General features: G+C 40.0%; 1 protein-coding gene across 10 annotated transcripts in view; it reads left to right on the top strand.

The window, feature by feature from the left end:
* NRXN1 (neurexin 1) overlaps positions 1 to 18,246 on the top strand; it is a 1,786,277-nt gene that overhangs the window by 617,380 nt on the left and 1,150,651 nt on the right. The gene's annotated exons all lie outside the window — the stretch shown is intronic.

The following is an 18,246-nucleotide window of genomic DNA, read 5'->3' as shown; positions in this document are numbered from 1 at the left end:
CTCATCTGAGTCAGTGTGGGAGCGCACTGTCACTGTGCATTAAAAGAATACTGCACAGTAACAAGATCCTACTGATCATACAACTGACAACCAACACATACTCAGTAGAGCAGAAACTAGCCCAGCTCTTGAATTGGACGTCACTGATGATGCTTCGTTTCAGAATGGGGACAAAGGCTGGGGCAGTGACTGCAGCTTTTGCCCCCTGATGATGTCCCATTTGAGTATACCAGCATGGAGTGGGGATTCTCGAACAAAGTGTCATTAAAGAGGAACTTGGTAAAAAAAAATTAGTTAGATAGAGAAAGTTAGGTCATTTTTAATTTTACAACACTTGAAAAGCAATTATTTTATTACATTAAACAGATAGAGATTTCGGATTACATCAGCATTAGTTTTGGGCCAACTGTCAGTATCAGGATTGGTGGCACAATCAGGAAATAGATCTTTTATAATTTTACTAATATTTTTAGTTAACGTATCCAGTAAGCCATCAGCCTTTCTTTCATCTTGATCCTCATCTTTTTTAATCAGTGACATCAAACTCTGGGTGCAGTAAAGGGTCTTTGTTTCAGTATTTACTGTATTTGTAACATTTTAACATCTGGATTTTTTATATTGTCAAGACCACCATAAACTATTGTTGTTTGATATAATCATCAAGGTGTTATGATAAAAATGAATAGAAAATAATAATAATAATAATAATAATAATAATAATGATCATTTAAATTGTTACAATCCATTAAATAGATTATAGATGAGGGAGTGGGTTCTAGGCATATTGAATTCACCGTGAATTTACAAAAGTGAGGTGCAGACTAGACCTCATGTAACGCATATTATGAAGTCAGAGGCCTCTTTGGAGCCATAATCCTCAATACCAAGTAAAGACCCTAAAAGCCTGAGGAGGACAGTTTCATGGGTGGCGGGCAAGGTGAGCATTTTTTTATTTTTCTACACCCTACATTTATAAGGCTCTTGCGTTTCGGGAGGCCATAAGGCATAATAAGAAACATTCGATTCGTATTGAATCACTTCAATGCAAATTGAAATTTCAGGCCAAATTCAAGTGAACTGCAATTTGAGGGAATTAGAATTTTGGCAGATTTGCTCACCATCATAATATAGCTACAATACATGGACTTACAGTGACACCAAATAAAGGGATTGTCCAGAATTTTCTATTGCAATGCAATAACAAAAGAACATATTTGCTTGGTAAATTCCTTGATGCCCAGTGCTTGTCGGTCTGTGTTAGCTGTTCTGCAGTGATGACATTTCGAGCAATTAATCAATGGCCTCAGTGGTCGTATACCAACTGTGTTACCATCCCCACTACAGCCAGTGATTGGTGATAATAAACACTCTTTTTCATCCTTTTGCCATACATAAAAACTTGAAAATGAAGAGATGTGGAGAAACGGATATGCTGCTCTGCTGGCATCTTAATAGATAGAGATGTCAGATAACACTTGAGATAGTGGAGCAGATAATGCAGTCTTATTCTCCACATGTTTCGAAGCGTACTCACTTCATCAGGAGTGCAAGTAGTTGTCGCTTCTCCACGTCTCTTCAACTGGACCGTTTGTACATTCTCAGCACATGATGTTGCCTCTTGGGTGGCCTGGCCTCCATTCATTAAAATCAAGCAGATCCCAAGCAGAATTGTGTTGGATCCTGTAGCCGTTACACAGATCCTAAGATGTCTGTGGTGAGAGTCATTATAAACCCATTCCATACTATATATTGTATTTGTTACATTTCTTCTTGGGGAAAACTTGAAGTTATATTTTTAATTGCATGTTATTTTGTAGCTTAGTTTATATCCAGACCAACCCTCCTGCACTAACCCTGACCCGAAACATCCGCACGTTTTTCTTTATTTTTTTTTGCTTTGAGATAAACAAACATAAAGTAGCAGATAAAAGCAGCATTCTAACTTAGCAGAGAGCAATCTCAGAATAGACATAATGGCACAATTACTTTTAGAAGAAAAAGGAATGAGAAAGAAACACTGGGATGAGGCATTTCTATGTCTTTTGCACAAAAAAAGATTTAATGATTACAACCAGGGTAAAACAGAAAAACAGCCGGAATAACAGCGTTGCTTTGAATGGCTTCAGATGAAAGTGCTGCGCTCCTTACAACAGACCATTTGTTCATTGTAATTGTGCTACCAGCTCAGTTTCCATAACCCCCGTTTTCAATATTTGGCCCTAACAAAACTAGTCTAAATGTCCATTATTCTGCTAATAGCTGAGAATGAGATAAAGAACTGAAAAACCTCATATGGCTACGTGGGCTTTATAGAATATGTTTATATTTTTACTTTTCATATTTGCACTTACATAGCCCTTATATAAAGATAGAATATCAGTATTCTGCCTCTGAGTTTTCATCAGTTCTCGTATACTCTAGAAAGTCCACTTTTTAGGAAAATTGAGCAGTTGGTTCTTCCTTTTAGAAGATTATTCCAAAGTTTTAAGGTTACCCTTATCCATAGGAGAGTGGTGTTCGGCTATTGTTGGTAGTCCTAAAAATAACGAATGGAGCAGAAATAGGGGTCGTGCATTCATTCAGGACAGAACTCTGCAATGTCTGGTTAGTGGATTCCAGAGCCTTGTTTGCAGGATTGTTTGGAGTCCCGACAGTCTGCTCCCCAGCAATTAGTAACTAATGACCTATCCTATCTCCTATAACTTAGTATTTTGGGAATAATCTAGTTGTTCCTCTCAATCGTAGTGGGTATCTCTGGATATTCTGGTCTACATAAATTATTACCTGTTCACTGGTTAAATGGTAACTGTTAAAGTTTCATTATTCCCTCCTGGTTCTTCACTGTCATCAAGATTATGCACAGGAGGAGTTAAAGAGGTTGTCCACTAGTAGGTCAACACCTTTCTATCACCTCCTGTGCCGGTGTCGTTCCAGCGGTGTCAGCTCTCACTCTCGCGGGGCTCATGTGAGGTTCATACGTCACACGAGCCTTGTACCCAATCAGCGCTGATTTCTATGTCCCCACCTTCGGATGAATAAATAATCAATAGGAAATAGGAGAGAAACCACAGCACTGACTTCTTCTTGATTAGTTATTCATCTACTGTCACTGGGACAGTGAAGTCAGAGCTGATTGATTACAGGGCTCACATGACGTAACAACGGAAGAGTGAGTGCCAACACCACTGGAACCGCACCAGCACCAGAGATGAATATAAGCGGTTTTAATTAAACAAGGCAAAAACTCAGGGTGAGAAGGGGTTATCCTAGTAGTTAACAACTCCTTTAAGCGGAGCAGAAGATAGCACTCCTTCCCTAATGCTCCATTCTAAGTGTATGGCCCTGAAGATGAAAAGATGCTGCTGCTTTCATCCATCTTTGTCAGTATGTCAGACTTTAAGTGAAGGGCTGTATTGGTAACCAGCCTATTTATTCAACTACTCATGGTTGTAGCCTTGCCCATGTACTTTATGCATCAATTATTCAAAGTTTTTAAGTATCTCTGCTTATAGTCAACAGGAACCGATTCCATACAGTTGCACTAGTGGTCCAAAAGCTGTATGGTATACTTTTTTTAACATCTGATGGTTTCTTAGTTTTAAAGGGAACCTGTCAGCGGGATTGTGCACAGTAACCTGCAGACAGTGTTAGGTCAGCACCGTTATACTGATTAAAATGATACCTGGTGATGAAATCCGTCTTGTGGTTGTTGTTGTTTAATCTGTATTTTCAGTTTTGAGTTAATGATATGGTCGTGCTTTGGAGCGGCCTGTGGGGCGGTCTTCATGTGGTGCTTTGCTTAGGTATTCATGTGTATACCTAATGACGCTTCCGGCGCATATGCAGTAGTGGCTATCGGCAATCACCGACAGCTGCAACTGCTCAGGCGCAGCTGGTGCCATTTTTAAACTTTTTTTTAGGAATATCAGAACAGCAAATAAATTAATTATAAACACAGTACATATGCGATCAGGCTGCAGCGCTGGCACCACCACCGACGCCTGCCTGCAGAAGGTTTTTTTTGGGGCAAAATGTACAAATATATATTATACAAACGGGTCAGGTCCATGAGGGATCAGTGACCTGTCAGCAGTCTTCAGTATGAATACCTAAGGAGAGCACCACATAAAGACCTCCCACAGGCCGCCCTGAAGCATGAGCATACCCTTAGCTCAAAACTGAAAATATAGATTAAACAACAAACACAAGACAGATAGATCTCATCACCCAGGTATCATTTTAATCAGTATAGCGGCGCCGACCTGACACTGTCTGTACACTACTCATCACAGTCCTGCTAACAGGTTCCCTTGAAGGTTGAATGTAGTCCATTGTGTTCAACCTATAACTTAACATTTTCATCCCGAGTAAGGCAAAAAACCTACGACGCAGTTGCTTATTTCCCAATATTATGGGGAAAATTACTTCCTGGCTCCACATACGGCAATCAGACTAGTTCCCTGGACCAACCTTCCAAATCAGGATCTAGTACCCATCAACAATTACTATATCATGTGGCAGAGAGTTCCATAGTCTCACTGCTCTTACAGTAAAGAATCTGCATCTGTCATGATGTGATTAAACCTTTTTTCCTCTAGATGTAGAGTATGACGCCTTGTCATTATTACAAGCCAATGTGTAAAAAGACCATTGGAAAGATCTCTGTACTGTCCATTCATATATATGCCCATTGTAATAATATCACACCTAAGCCTTTTTTTTTAAACTGAATAACTCCAATTTTGATAACCTGTGCTGGTATTGCAGTTCTCTCATTCAATTAATAACCTTGGTCGCTCTTTTCTGCACCCGCTCATGTTCATGTTCCTACTTAAATAACTAGAGCCCAAAATTATACAAAATCCAATCTGTGTGTAGCATAGCACTGAGTGCAGGCCTATTCCATGCAGCCAAAAAATCTAAACCCCAACACACTGCATACAGTCAGAGAAAGGCCACCTAGAGGATAAGGTGGTCTCTTTCTGATAAATGAAGCCCACGGAACCATCTAACATATAGTAAGTGGGAAATATAAACTAAATTTACATATGTTGAGTCTTACAAAATTACTTACCCTTGACTATATCATAACGTAGGCTGTAGACAATAATCAGTATTCATTGTCACAAAAATGGTTAATGTAGTCTTAAAGATCTATAGGCATTTGGAAGACTTCTAAACCTGCGTACAATGAAGCCAGATGTATTTCCACAAGTTACTGAGTTTCATACTTGGTAAAAGTTATCTAGAACTTTCAGACTCATTCGATTTATAAATAGCTCTCATGCTGTTGAGTAAATTTAGCAGAAAAGTAATATTACAGACACCCACTTAGACTGTGGAGCCTCCGCCAAGCTACAGCCTTCACAAGGGAATCTGATACTTCCATTACAGTTCTTCAATACAAGCATTTCCCTGTCAGACAGCCGCCTTCATTATGGATATTTCATGTAACATAAGTAATAAAACCCAAAGTAGCTATTAATACATATCATACATCACTTAAAGGGAACCTGCCGGGGTTTTTTTTGTCTCCACATCCGCCTACAGAAGTTATGATACTATAGTTTCCAAAGGTTTCCTTAGGTCTCCTAGTATTACGTCTGTGGCCATTGAACAGAATTTATAATGACCCTAAGTTACATTAAAGACTGTTGACATCTTTGACATGGAAAAATAACTTTAGTTAATAAAATTGCACTAAGTTTCGGTCTACAATATTTATAGGTTCAAAGCTTTACGGTTGAAAGAAGAAACAAGTCCATCAAGTTCAATGTTATACACTAACTTACTAACTTGTTGATGCAAAGGAAGGCAAAACCCCCGTGAGGTAGATGCTAATACCCTATATTAGTGGAAAAAATATTTTTCAACTACAAATGTTTAGTTTCTTGGATCAACGTTTCATCACAGGATTTAGAATAACCTGTAATGTTATATTTTTCAAAAAATCCATCCAGGCCCTTCTTGAACTTCAGTCCTTTGCTAATATACAGGATCTCTAGATTGGAGCTGCAGCCTGATCCAAGTTTCAGGTTTTTCTCTTGTTGCTCCCAGTGATATAGGATGGAATTGACTTCTATATACATCCAGCGTGCTGCTGTCTTCATTTGCTTTCATGTAATACTGCCCTTAATTCCTCTTTATGTGGTTTCCTCTTTGTATATAACCTATTTTCTCTCCACTTTTATCTCCCTGTAATAATTTTTCCCCTGTGCCCTGCAGATATGTGTACAATCTCCTCACCACTCCTTACTGCCCCGGTGTTTCCCCCCAAAATAAGACCTATCCCGAAACTAAACCCTAGCATGATTTTAGAGGATTTTTATAGTATGCTTGAAATGTAAGTCCTACTCCAAAAATAAGCCCTAGTTACAGTGAGGGCCTGGAGTTAGGGGGCTACTGGGCAATTGTCCAGGACCTCCATGCTCTTATTGGTACCCAGTATTTCTATTTCAATGTTAAGACTGCTTAAGGACCTTTGGTGACTTCACAGTCAGGTGACCATAATGTCACCAAAGGTCATTTAATTGCAGGAGTCTAGAGGCATTGAAGAGGAAACAGGCTTATATGTACCATATGTGCAGTGTTTGTATATACATGTGTATGTATGTGCTGTGTGTGCGTATACATTTTTATGTATGTGCTGTGTGTATCAGGGTCATTTGGATGTTTTGGGTTGTCATTATGATTTAAAAAGAGAAAACACAGTAGTTTGACAATAAATGGCTTCACCCAACCACTGACCATGAGTGGAGAAAAAGTTTTGGTGTTATCATTCATATTCTCTGAGAAAAGGTCAAGAAATCAAAAATTCTGCTGGGGTATGTAAACTTTTGCGCACAACTGTATATATAGTAATATGCTAGGGCATTGTAGGTCATTGTGCAATGACATAGACAGACACAGTCCATATAAAGAAAGCATGGGGAATTACATCTAGAGTAACTGGACTAATCAAAATGCTATAATTAACAACTTTGTGACATTTTTACTTCTACCTATTCCTATGGCATTATTGTACATGGATATCGAAAGGAGATATAAAAGGAGAGACAAGGGGCGCAGAGTCTAAGTGTAGATGTATATTCACAGCAAGAAATATATATTGTTACACTCACCCCCGTTGTGGGCTGAAACGCGTTGTTCTTATTAAAGTGTCCTAATCAATTTGGTATTGAGCAAATTATCTCAACCTTCAAATCATCCTTGTCTTCCGGAAGCGCCAAGAAAGGAAATTTTTTTTTTTTTTTTTTTAACTATGGCATTATTGTGTTATAGTATTATTTATTTCCCTGTATATTTTCACCAAATTATAATTGATAGAATATTTGAGCATACAGGTCTAGCTTGGGGATGGGGATTATCTTAGAGTTTATGTGATTCAGCAATAATGTGGAGAATGCATAATATATATGTATTGTATATTTATGTTATGCAATTCTAATATATGGTAATAATTTCTTGCAATTGTATTTCAATTCCCAGTGCTCCATAGAAAACCTCTCATGTCTGGAATGCAATATTTTACTACTTCATGACAGGAATATAATATATTTACATCCTAATGACTATATCTGTAGAGATTTAAATAAAAATGCTCATAAGCTTTTATAAGGCATTTACAATAAGTTGCAGGAAGAAATATCTCAGTTATCAAAACTATCTCCATTTTTTCATAATAGCTATTACTTTTTCTTTTGGTAACTATGGGCAATACAATCACTCTTTTAGCAAATCTCTTAAAAGCATTTTTTTCCCTGCTGCTGAAATGTCTAGTGTGATGACATAGCATTTAATCTTAATTATGCCAGACGTGTCTTTCTCCGGTTGGTCAAGAGACAGGTCGTTGTTCATATGAGCCTAGACGTTGACTTTTGAATTGATTATTGTGTTGCTATCCTTGGAGGGCAGGGATGCAGGCCATTGAACAATCGATATTTGCTAATATGTTGATTACCCATTGTATAAGTCCATGTAGCTTGTTGACCTGCAAACAGTGACAGACAAACTATGCAGATTGATTAAATACTCAAACAATGACAGTTGACCTTATCCCACCTTCCCCGTATCCTGCGGATGATGGCTGGAAGGACAGATGTGGGTATAAAAATGACCTTTATCCTTCTGCAAAGAGACTCTGCAGAATAGCAGCCAGGACACCATGGCTCCATCCGGAGGAATAAAGATTTGATTATACAGGAGGCCAATTTAAGGGACCACAGTCCTAGCTGGAGGAATACAGGTCTGCTTTATTGGCCATCACTGAATCCTCTTAGACGTTTTGAGAATCCAGGTTATGACAATCTGGTTGCTTGGCCCTATGGAGACATTCGGAAAAACCAGGTTGGGACAATCTGATCACCTGGCCATGTACCTCAATTGATTGTCAGCTTCCTAAGATTGTTTTTTCTGCCTCTCTGTGTGTGCCCCCCAAAATAAGGATGACACTAGTGGGGGTAGTCGGCCCTGAGAGCCCCAAGTCGCAGCTGCTCTAATCCCAGCAAGCCAGCAGAAGGGTGAGACTCTGTAATTTACACCATCTTATGTACTTGCTCCTACTGTTCTATATGTTATTGCTTGTTGGTGGTTCAGTAAAGCATTGCGACACTGTTTTTCCCTCACTCTATGTTGCCTGAATAGTATTCTGCCTATGGGAGAGGAGTGCAGGCATTCATTGGGATGAGCCCTGGTCCATGCTGTCTTTCTAAAGACAGCCGGGCCAGCGGACAAGAGCACCCACGGACCCTCATGTCCCCACGCCTAGCAATAAAGTATAATTTATGGCACAACACATGAATAAGTTTAATGCCCCGCCAGCATGAGTACAGGTCAAATAAATAATTATTTTTTTTGGATCTCACTAAAATAAATATGCTGCATGGATCACACTCTATAAACTGAACATTTCTTAAAAGTTTATTAATAATAGTTTTATTAAACCAATCATTTTAATGTATTTGGACAACTGAGATTGTGAATATATTAACGCAATTTGACAATTGTTTACTATCATATTATGGAATTGTATTTAAAAAGAACCCAATGGCATTGAGTACCTACAAAAAATATGTATTCAGTATTTTCCCAATTTACAGAACTTTGTAGAATAATAAACATTAAAGGGAACCTGTCAACAGTTGTTTTCCATAGTGGAAGCACCTGTAAGCTGTATATGACAACATTTTAGAATGATGTCTATATGTCCTCAATGTGCTCTCCATAAAAGAATAAAGAGCTTTTATTATTCTCACCTACGGGGCGGTCCAGTCTGATCGGCATCTCTGGTCTTGATCCGGCTCCTCCTCTCTTCTTGCTTTCATGTGGATGACATGTCCTACATTATCCACACAATGTCCTCCATTGATCTCCTGCGCAGTTGCACGTCTCTGTGCCCTGCCGAGGATAGAGCAAAGTACTGAAGTGTGCACGCATGGAAAAAGGGCAAAGAGCATCAGCGTATGCACACTATAGTACTTTGCTCTGCCCCTGTGAGTGAGTATAGTAAATGGTCTTTTTATATTAAAGACATACAGTATATACAGCTGTTAGGACTGGTGAAATGCACCAAATAATAATATTAAAGAATATGATGTGCGTTCGCAGTCCACGGTCCACCATGCAGAGATGGCACCTGCTGCTGAGTAATGGCGGATGGACGCTTGCTCACACATGGGTTAGCCCTCACCCAGTGTGAATGGAAGTGAACTCTGTTTCTTCACAGAATCACCGTAATTATGCTGCGCCCTGTTAGTAGTCACAGGGTGCAGCTGAAAGACACTAGTGGGATCCCTATGAATCACCCCCACTAAACTGGTGATTAGACTCGCTCTGACCCTCGGTGGCTTTTGAGCCCGCACCTGGGGACACCCTGAGTCAGATGATGAGTCCAAGTGGGAATTCCCACCCTACTCTGACCGGTTGTCAGGAAAGCGTACTGATTGCGCATGGTGCCGTAAAGACGGGCACTGCAAATAGATACTGAAATGTATGCTTAGTGTGCAGGTAGCACTGTCGGGTGCTAGGTGGCTTCCACCATTCGTGAGCAGTCATCAACACAAGGAATGGGAATGATTAAGGAGCTTTCATCCATCAACAGACATTCATCTACACACACACATATCAAGTCTATGCTAGCGCATGGCCGTGTGGCCATGCAAACCTTTTATAGCTGTAGCACTCAAGGACCTTCCTAGTGGTCCAATAGGAACTGCTACAGGACCTGAGCGTGTGACCCCCGACCTCCAATGGGAGGTCGTCCCGTGGGCATGCTTAGTGTGGGAAAAGCAGGACTTATTCCCTGAAATGCCTGCTCGTTGCTGCTCAGTATTGGCTACAAAGGCAGAGCCTGGAAAGGCAGCAGTAACCAAGAGCATAGTATCAGCTTGAGCCAGACGCTGGGACCGATGTTTCTGCTGAGCAGGTTCCACTGTGGTTGGAGGAGAATGGGAGACCGCAGCGGACATGGTTCGATATTCCCCCTGTGCAGCGGCGGGAACTCTACTCCTAACATACAGCATTCTGGAATGTTGTATGTGAGGGCTTATAGTTATTGGCCCTACTTTTACAACTACACATTATTACATTTTTTTGTATATGCTATCAATATGTGATCAATGGAGGGCATGATCCTCCAAATCCTCCTGTGTGTCCAAACTTAATTAACACTTATATTAAGTTTCAAGTCATGTTGTCTGTATATAAATAAAATTATTAGTATTATTAATTCAATTAGACTGAGGAGCAGTACTAGTGCAGCCTTATTTCAGAAAGTTCTGCTATAACTGGAAAAATAATGTAGAGGGAAGATCTGTCCAGTTAGCATCACAACTCTGTGTCCCCATGATTTATGTTGGTCATCCAATCACTAGAGATGAGCAGATCAGGCAAAATTAGAATTCGCCTGTTTGCATGGTGTATGGGGTCTACCATGCTGGGGTGCCTCTTTCAGTACCCCTACCCCGTGTTTCAGGTCCACTCTGCTTTGGCTGGATTCTGAATGAAGGACGCTGACTGGAATGGCTTCATTACATGGGTGCATATAAAATATCACTGCTTTTCCATGTATTTCCAGTGTGACAACTGTTTACTCACAGGACACAGAATATATATCACAACAGATACAGAGGGCAGGCCTATTGAAAAGCAGCAGGCCAGATATACATTACAATAGCCGCCGGTGGCTGGAGCCTGCCGATATTTACTGTGGGAATTCCAAAGGTGGGGGAGGTCAGAAGGAGAATATCTTGTCCCCTCTGCCCAGGGGCGCAGCCTGTGGGCTGATGCATTAGGGACATGAATCTCACATGGAACCTATTATACATAAATATGGCTGCACAACATATTCTGGGTGCTGGGGGGTTCCGTAACACATGGTTTTTCCTGGAAAATTAGATTTGCAGAAAGTTGAATGTCCCTTATTTTGCTATGGGGGTGCTCCAGACCCCAGCGCATAATATATGTAATATTTAAAAAATAAAAAAACTTTATACTCACTTCACCATTCATCTCTTCTCACTGTCACCCATCCTATCCTCGTCACATTTTCTGATACCTGCCTCTCACTTTAAAATTCTTATGCCGCTAACTCTGAGTTGAGACGTTCAAATCTGAAGAGGCCTGGGAGGGTTCTGAGCATGCACTCAAAAAGTCACAATGTCATGGCCTCACCATATGCGCTGTGACCTTGCACATTGACAGTTTAGCATGGGTATCAGGAATCAGAAGATGTAATGAGGACTGGACAGGTGACGGTAAGGCGTAAAGGGGCCAGAGAGGTGAGCGGTAAGGTGAGTTTTAGGATGTTTTGTATCCTTTTGATGGCCCTTATGGCCAGTAGAAGAGAATAACTAAAATTCTGTATTTTGGTGAATGCTGATTTTTGTTAAAATTTAGTAAAATTCATTTCCACTTGCATTTATTCTCTCATCTCTACCAATCATACATTAAAGACTTGTCTTAAAAGGCTTGTCCACTACTTTTATACTTGACGATCTATAAGTAGTGTTGTGCGATACCTTCCGATATCCAGAAGTATCGGTATCGGATTGGATCGGCCGATATTCAAAAAATATTGGATATCGCCGATACCGATACCCGATACCAATGCAAGTCAATGGGACAAAAATATCGGAATTAAAATAAACCCTTTCTTTCCTTGTAGGTTAATTCTACATGAAGGAAAACAACTAAGAATAATGTAGGATGTATTGGGGGAGGTGGAGGAGACATTAAAGGCATACATAGACACAGAGACCGTGCAGACAGCCGTGAACGGCGCTGCAAGGCCAAAAAAGGCTCCTCTATGTACTCCTATATAGTGTTTTTCCACAATCTAGCAGGATACAGATGGAAACCCACTAATAGGATAAATCTGAAAAAATGTGCAGCAGGCTGCACTAATTCAAAAAAGGACACTGGAACAGTATGAGGCAGTGACGCACCCTGAGCTGACTACAACCAGTGGTGGCTGCAGACCAGACTACAGAGTGAGCTGCACTCACACACAGACCTTGCAGACAGCCATGAACAGCACTGCAAGGCAAAAACAAGGTTCTCACACAGCGGTTGCTATATTAGCCTGGGTAAAGCACAATGAAGCAAATTGCTATCTCAAAACTGGCCCTCAGTCAGAGCACAGCGTCCTGTCACTAACTGAATTCACAGCAGAGTGAACCCAAAATGGCGGCGGCGACTTTTATAGTTCATCATGACATCATTTCAGCAGCCAATCACAGCCATGCCAGTAGTTACATGCCTACCATGCTGAACAGGATGTGCCCACACTTCTAATCATTCCTTATTGGCTGAATTCTGGCTCTTTGAATTATGGGAACTTCAGATTCCGGTATCCGATATACTGAAAGAATCGGAACTCGGTATCGGAATACCGATACCGCAAATATCGGCCAATACCCGATACTTGCGGTATCGGAATGCTCAACACTATCTATAAGGTAATCAATATCAGATCTGTTGGGGTCATACACCCAGCAGCTCCTACAATCAGCTATTTGCAGCTTCAGACGGATGAAGACAACATGTAGAATGGAATGGCATGGATCCATACATGATTTAGTGGGTGGTGCAAAGGCTTGCAGCTCATGTCCTATAATTGAAAAGGAACAGAGCTACCATTCTCTGCAACAGCCTCTAAACAGTGTTCTGGTGTTCCACTTTCTAAGCTGATTGCATCCGGCCACCAGAGCTGATAAAAACTTATCAGTGAGGGTTCTGGTTGTCAGACCACCACCATTCTGATATCGATGACTTATCATAAAGATAGGTGGTCAGTATCAAAGTAGTGGACAATCTTTTTAATACTAATCTGTCATGTACATTTCTAAAAATAAAACAAGAAAGTTAAGAGTTATCCACTCTTGCATTTAAAAAGCAAACAAAAAACATGAAGCAGATAAAAAGAACCCAATAAATATTGTATCTATCCCCTTCTTCTCCTCTTCTAATGCTCCCACTGATCCTCTTCTAATGCCAAGTTGAGCTCTATACATCTTTTTCCTGTTGTCTGGATATGCTAATACTGTAGCCAATCATCGATCATAGCAGTGGTGCATTGGTCACATCTGCTTTCACTGAAATCATATTTGTTTCGGCCTTAAGAGGAGGCTAAAAGACCGATTGGGTACCCAGAAATTGTTAAATGCACAGAGGCTGCAAAGCGATTAGCAAATCCCAGTCCATCTCCCATGTAGGGGTGTAACTACAACAGATGCAGGGGTTGCAATCGCGCCCGACCCGGGCCCTGGAGCCTAGGGGGCCCTAAAAGTCCCTTTGGCCTATAGAAAAAGACTATTGCTATTAAAGATTTAAAATATTTGGGGTCCCATTGGAGCTTTCGCATCGGGGGCCCATGAGTTTCAAATTACGCCACTGCTCCCAAGCCACGTGAAAACTTTAAGAACCGACTGTTACCTTCCAGTGATAGTGCCTCTATTTTTAATCAGCTAATCAAAAGAGGAGCTGAGGATGACATCCAGTAAGAGTTGGTTCCCAGGGCATCTGTCCAACAACCATAGATCAATAAATTTACAGCTGTACAGGGCCGTGCCAATCGATTCACATCATCTGTAGTTGGAAGAGAAGGATCGGGGGATTGTTAAAGTGAGCATTGTCATTTTCCTTTTTAGAACCTTCAATTTTATTTGTATAATCGGGGTTGGAAAACCCCTTTAACTCATAAGGGCACAGGTACAATAAATCAATATTTTAAATGCCAAAACACAGAAAAAAACACTTTTATTTTCCACTATATTAAAATGAAATTGAAATGAGTAGATTTGAATTGCATTAATTAATTGTTCCTATTATAGGCAGAACACAGTTTTAAAAAAGATAAAGTAATGATGTAAAACAGAAGCACTTATGGCAGAATGAGTCAATCGTCGCATTTTAATGCTGAAAATATATTTATGAATAAATAACCAGTTTTATATTGATGTAAAATTTTAATAAGTCATTAATGATTTCTGCAGAGCTATTTTCATTTTGCTGCATTCACAATAATATTGCCTCTGATTATTTCCCAACAAACGATCTTTGTCGCACATTCTAATTAAACGCACCATTCATATTCCTCTATTTTGAGGGAAACTTTTAGAAAAAGAGCGAGCGTGTGACCAACAAGGAAATTATGAGTTATTGCATATCGAGTGCTCTGCCTGTGCATTTGTATAGCTGTATCTAAATATCCTTTTGTTGAGAATGTTTAACACTGTGGGATCTTCAGGCTTTTGAAACAAATTATAAATGGCTGTAAACAGCATATAAAGGAGCTTGAGCGACTTTATTCTGTACCGGTTGTTATTATTAGACTCTTATCTAACCAGGTCATAGGCTCCCTGGATGCACCAAAATTCCTCGTGGCCATAAGGGAAAGATTACTTAAGCAATAAAACAGATTTAGGATACATGAGTCAGATAATAACAATACTGTACAGTTTTTCTGTATCTTTGTCAAAAATTGATACTTGTGCTTTATATAAACCACTCCCAGGCCAATCACTGAGAGAAACTTTTTATGAGTAACAGCTGCAATGCTTGAGAGTTAAAGAGCCACACCAGCATTTTATGAGTAATATCTGCAATGCTTGAGAGTTAAAGCGCCACTCCAGCATTTTATGAGTAATAGCTGCAATGCTTGAGAGTTAAAGCGCCACTCCAGCATTTTATGAGTAATAGCTGCAATGCTTGAAAGGTAAAGCACCACTCCAGCATTTTGTGAGAAATAGCTGCAATGTTTGAGAGTTAAAGCGCCACTCCAGAATTTTGTGAGTAATAGCTGCAATGCTTGAGAGTTAAAGCGCCACTCCAGCATTTTGTGAGTAATAGCTGCAATGCATGAGAGTTAAAAAGCCACTCCAGCATTTTGTGAGTAATAGCTGCAATGCTTGACAGTTAAAGTGCTACTCCAGCATTCTATTTTATTGCAGAGCTGGACTGGTGCAACTAATCTAAGTTCCCTGACCCAAGTGTTATACTTTCCATCCACCTTCTTCTTCTGTTCTCGGCGCTGCTGCGGTCATCTTCTGCAATTTGTGACCTGCCGGATAATTCCAGCATTTGCTGGGTGATCCGGAAGTCACAAGTCAGCTAAAACGAGGCTCTCATAGACTTACATTAAGGGCTTGTGACTGTTATTTCTGGCTTACCATCAGTCAGAAGTTGTGATCACAAGATGGTGGTGCATGACTGGAGCAGCACTGGCGGCAGCTGAAGACAGCAGCTGGTAAGTATAATGCTACGACTACAATTAGCAGCACCAATCCAGCACTGAAATAAAAAAAATGCTGGAGTGGTGCTTTAAAAGGGATCTGTAAGTAAGATCAGCCCCCTAAAGCTGCATATATTTGCATGCAGGTCTTTTAATGCTAAATCCAAAGGGACCTTCATATTTTCTATATGTTGCTGCATTCACGAGAAATTGGCATTTTCATTCATTTCATCTATATGCAAATTAGGTATTAAGTGCTTTGGGCGTGACAGAGCATTTCCAAACTCTCTCAATCCCCAGGTTATTTCTCTGGCAGCAGCCTCTTTAGATTCTCTATATCGAAAACAACATGTTCAGATGCTCATCTCATAATATAGTAAGTTGAGAAAGTAGAAAAAGTAGTTAAAGCCTAGACCTTGAAATGATTTTGTTTGTCCCATCTTACCATCCAGCGGTTGAAATGGACATCATAGGCTTCTCGTGCAGAACAACATATGAGCTTCTATGTTTGCAACCACTAATTTGATGAATGAGAGGAGTTAATCATAGACCTCCTTCACGACTCTCTAGAAAATCCCTCCCTGGTCTACAGTACATACACCACCATAGTCCTTTCCACTTAACCTCTTTATGAGTGCTGCCCCCTTGCCTACTGAGCTGTTACACAGCTATACACATGACAAATACATAATTCCTGGCAATATCATTTAGCTACATGTCCAGTTGATATTCCAATCTAATCTTCATATCTAGAGCCTTGTTCTACTTCAATTGCCTTTTAGCAAATAATATACTAATAATTGACCTACAGTTTTTATTGATGCACTTTGTTGATCTGCGTGTACTATGTGTAAATATAATTTATCATTTAATAAAAGTTAAGTTAAGTTTTAGACTTTTTTAGGGAGTTGTTCTTTGGGCTAATGGTTTTCTATTACTCTACTCCTACCATACTAAATAGCAATTATATGTTAAACTATGGATAGCCACACAATGTACAGCTCCTGGGACCCCTGACAACAACTGTCGCAGAGCACCTCAACCACCATGTGCCATTAATAGTCCTGGGTTTTTTTTATTACGGGATTACAACCATTTTAACAAGTTGTCACCTATCACCAAAATTGGGAATAAATTGCTGATTTCTTTGCCCCCTCCACAATTTCAGCAATGGAGCTGTGAAAATCCTTATCGGAGTGAAGCAGTGACCATCTATGTGAGCCACAATTTACAATTGTGAGATAGTTGAGCAATTTAGTTGACAGTTTCATAAATAATGAATGAAACGGTGGTGCCCAGGCACATCCATCCAACTGGGCATTTTAAAGTCTTATTTTTGTGGATACGTAAGGGTCTGAACAGTTGGACCCCAGAGTTGGATCATTTCAGCAGATGATAACTTGTTAAGATGGAGATGACACTTTAACCTAATTTTTTGGGGTAGAGAAGTCATTGGGTGCTATCAGACACTTGGAAGATGGGACAAGTGTGAATTCAATGTCTGCACCCCTTTACGGTTAGGTTTGTACAGTTTTCATATTTCCAGTAGATGAAGAATATTTAATTAATTAGAATTTGTAATTTAAGACTGTTAGATTCCACGTGTAATAGTTGAACGCATTGCAAAAGATGGACGGATCCAAGTACTGCACTAGACATCTTGAGTCCTTACGCTCAAGGTCCTCTAAGCTTCCAGGATTTACAGATATACTTTATGCATCTCTACTTAATAATCCGTAAATCCTGAGCTCTTACTGGCCCTTGAAGACCTCGAACCATTGTTGTAAGCGAGATAGCTGCAATGCAATTAAGAAAAGGCCAAGTGTTGCAATACGACATGCTTAGGGAATGCAGGAGTGAAATTACTAGACATTATTTAAGCTATCGGGGAGTGTTCTGATTAGCTGAGCTATAGCTGCGCAAAATGCCTCTTCTGAGAGTTTTCTGGAAAGTGTTAGTATCTGCAGGCTGTTCTTGTGGTTTCATTAAATTTTGCAGTGTCTCTTGAGTACAAGAATAACCTTGGTTTAATTGATCAAAATCTGTAGCAAAGAGTAAAAATATATGAGAATTGAGATTGTGCTTTAAATGTTCTTAAAGGGAATGTATCACTTTTATCATTTTTGTATTATAAAAGAAAGATACTGATACATATTTTGTTTTTTATTGAAATTGTAGATTTTTTGAATTCAGTTTACTGTAAATGATTATGAGAGCTGTCACCTTCTCAGCATTGCTGTTTATGACATTTACAGATTGACACATGGACTAGAGAAAACAAGAGAATGATGTTCTGTATTCAAGGCCAGACTGGCCATCTGGCACTTCTGGAAAATGCCAGAAGGGCCTGTCTGGTGATGGGCAGCCTTGTTTGCTATGGTGTTAACAGATTCCGTGTTCTCAAGACAATTACTGTTGTGAATTTGGATTCTGGGCTCCCCCGGTGGCTACTGGTGGAATTGAACTTGTGACATCATCTTCCCTGTTCACCTGTTCTGATTAGATCTGGGTGTCGC

The sequence above is a fragment of the Ranitomeya variabilis genome, chromosome 2 (assembly GCF_051348905.1).
Source record: "Ranitomeya variabilis isolate aRanVar5 chromosome 2, aRanVar5.hap1, whole genome shotgun sequence".
NCBI classification, from domain to species: Eukaryota; Metazoa; Chordata; class Amphibia; order Anura; family Dendrobatidae; genus Ranitomeya; species Ranitomeya variabilis.
The sequence above is the reverse complement of the archived record's forward strand: the minus strand, read 5'-3'. Positions and strand labels throughout refer to the sequence as shown.